The sequence below is a fragment of the Peromyscus leucopus genome, chromosome 15, assembly GCF_004664715.2.
Source record: "Peromyscus leucopus breed LL Stock chromosome 15, UCI_PerLeu_2.1, whole genome shotgun sequence".
Classification (NCBI taxonomy): domain Eukaryota; kingdom Metazoa; phylum Chordata; class Mammalia; order Rodentia; family Cricetidae; genus Peromyscus; species Peromyscus leucopus.
Genome location: NC_051076.1, coordinates 3,974,560 through 3,977,355, shown reverse-complemented (window position 1 = coordinate 3,977,355; position 2,796 = coordinate 3,974,560). Strand labels below are relative to the sequence as shown.

At 43.5% G+C, this 2,796-nt stretch overlaps 1 long non-coding RNA gene across 1 annotated transcript; it reads right to left on the bottom strand.

Annotated features, from left to right (window-relative positions):
* Positions 1-325: 325 nt before the first annotated feature.
* On the bottom strand, positions 326-2,225 carry LOC114702383. Its single transcript, XR_003735979.2, has 3 exons — positions 2,192-2,225; positions 1,840-2,029; positions 326-426 (listed from the first exon to the last, which is right to left on the bottom strand). It is a non-coding gene; the product is annotated as an uncharacterized LOC114702383 (long non-coding RNA).
* Positions 2,226-2,796: the final 571 nt, after the last annotated feature.

Below are 2,796 nucleotides of genomic sequence, written 5' to 3'. Positions count from 1 at the left end.
GAGTCATTTGCTGAATCCCGTGCTTCCCATTTCCATCCCCCTGACTGGTATCTAGTCCCTTCTTTCTGCCCAGTACTTTTGGTAGAGACTTCAGTAAGGCCAGGCTACCTCACTTCCAGATTCACCCCTGACTTCCACATCTCTGACTTGGTCCTCCTCAGTCTACACCAGTTCTAGTTCCTGAACTGCTTGGTGGGCAGCACGTTTTCTTCTCTGCCTTGTGATTGGCATACTGCTGACGCAAGTATTTAGCTTCTATGATGTAGATATGAGTTCAATTTGTCCTCTGAAGCCTCTCCCCCTCTGGCCATGCCCCTCACCTTTCATTCCTAAAACTGCCTCTTCTCTGTGTTAAGTGGCCTCAAGCTTTTGGGTTCTTTCTTTGCTCTTCCTGGGGCCAGTGCAGCCAATTCCAGTCCAGCTTCTCTGTAGGACGCAGATTGAGACAATCAGAATACTGCTCTATAAGTCACCAACCCCCCCCCCCCCCCGCCATCCTGAATCCACCACACTCACTGAAATCCCTTGGTAACAAGATAGAGACAAGGGGTAGGCTTCAAGTTTTCATATAGTGCATCCAACAACAAGCAAGCAGGGTGCTCCTCACCATCCGATAATAATTCTTCATCACAGTGGAGTATGTTATATTTGGCAAGGCAGAAGTTGCCCTGGGGATGGGCTAGAATGTATACAGTCTGCTCTATAATTTAAAAAATGAAAAAAAAAAATCCCATGACTTCTCCCTTTCTGTGCCGTTAAGACAAACATCTTTTTCCTCAGTTACACACACAAGCTGATGGGGAACGCTTCTTCCCTCCAGAAATCATTTCTGAAAAGCAGACATTTAACATTTCCAATCTGTCTCTGAAGCCAAGATTAAATTACATTCTGTTTTGAAAGAATTGAAAACACACTTGTTAATATAATAAACGCCTTCCATTAGTTTGAGAATTTGTCTTTGTTGGATACATAATTCAAGAATTATCTATTATGGTAAAAAAAAATAAAAGAAAAAGAAAAGAAAAAATTTGAGCCATCTGGGTCTGTGCTAATATCTGTAAGCGATAAGTCCTCGATTTCCTTCATTCTTCATTACTGGCGATGCACAGAGAGTGATCACTCCCAAATCAGAGTTTGTTTTCTGCTGTCTGACAATTGTTCATCAGAATTTATGGAGCAACAAAAAGGCATTTTCTTGATTTTCATACTTTAGCTAACAGTCCAGTGGTGACAACCCATTTAAAACTCAGCAAGTTGGATGCTTAAGCTATGGAGTTTGATAATGTATCCATCATTTTTACAAATAGGCTTTCTTTCCTCCTTCAACTCTCTGTAAAGTATTTTATAGATGGAAAGGACAGGAAAGAATGCTTATTTGCCATTTGTCTGTCAGGCCATTGGCTTAGCAGTGCATCCTGTCTGACAGTGTGTAGAGGGAGTAAGTAGTGCATTGTCATCAGACATTCTGGTGATGTGGAGCAGGGAGACAGCAGACAGGGCACTCTGCACACAGACCCTGCCTGCTTTGGCCTTTGCTAATGGACCTCTCTAGGAGTAGGGGTGAGGTGGAAGGTGCAGAGGTGAGGCAAATAGCAGGTCCTGTTCTAATAGTAGCTTCCTGCTTTTTTGGGAGGAAATGCATGTGGGGAAAGAATCTTCATGAAATAGAGATTTCCTGAGTTAAAAGTTTTATATCCAGTAAATTCCTAGAACTAATAAGGGAATCCTGGTAGGTGTGACAGTGTTCCATTCCCCATGACTCATCCTTTCCTTAGGACTGTCTGTTGTATTTATCAGCCTTTAAGGTAGAAAGGAATCTGGTGGCTTTTAGGTCCATACCACTTTGAGTCAGCCAACAAGATGATGGTCATGACCTCAGTAGAAGGCTTTAGAGACACTCATGGAAACTTCTGGATTGCAAATACTTCATCATAGGAGGCAAGCTTCCGGTACCTTGTGAGTTGATGACACATCTCTTCAGAGTCAACATGGACTGTGGTGATATATTGTGCACCCCAATAAAACTTGCCTGAGGATCAGAGGACAGAGCTAACCACTAGATTAGACATAGAGGCCAGATAGTGGTGGCACACACCCTTCATCCTATCACTTGAGAGACAGACATCCATGTGGATCTCTGTGAGTTCAAAGCCACACTGGAAAAACAGAGCCAGGCAGTGGTGGCACATACCTTTAATTCCAGTACTGAGAAGCACACATGCCTTTAATCCTAGGAAGTGATGACGGGGGGACAAAGGTATATGAGGCATGAGGAAACAGGAACTGAGGCAGTTCAGCTGAGATCCTTTCAGGTGAGGACTCACAGGCTTTCAGTCTGAGGATTCATGGAAACAGGATCGGCTGAGGAGTTGATGAGGTGAAGTTGGCTGTGGCTTGCTCTGCTTCTCCAATCTTTCAGCTTTTACTCCAATACCTGGCTCTGGGATTTTAATTATAAGACCATCTAAGATTCAAACAACAGTAGACTAAAGCCAGAATAGAACAAGGTCTTATCTCCAGGCCTGTGCAGATTACAAACACAAAGGATAATCAACTTATTATCCTGGAGGCCAATCCCATGACCAGGAACCCATGGTTTTCAGGTCTCAAGTGGGGTGTGATATGCCTATGGTGGGAGCATGTGGCAGAACAAAACTGATTCCTTCCTACCTAGGTGTAAAAGAACCAAAGATGAGAAAAAAGACCAGAGTTCTACAATACTCTTTGAGGATTGACCTAAAACCTGCCTCTAGCCCCACCTCTTAAAGATTCTACTCTCTCCCATAGTGGCATGCT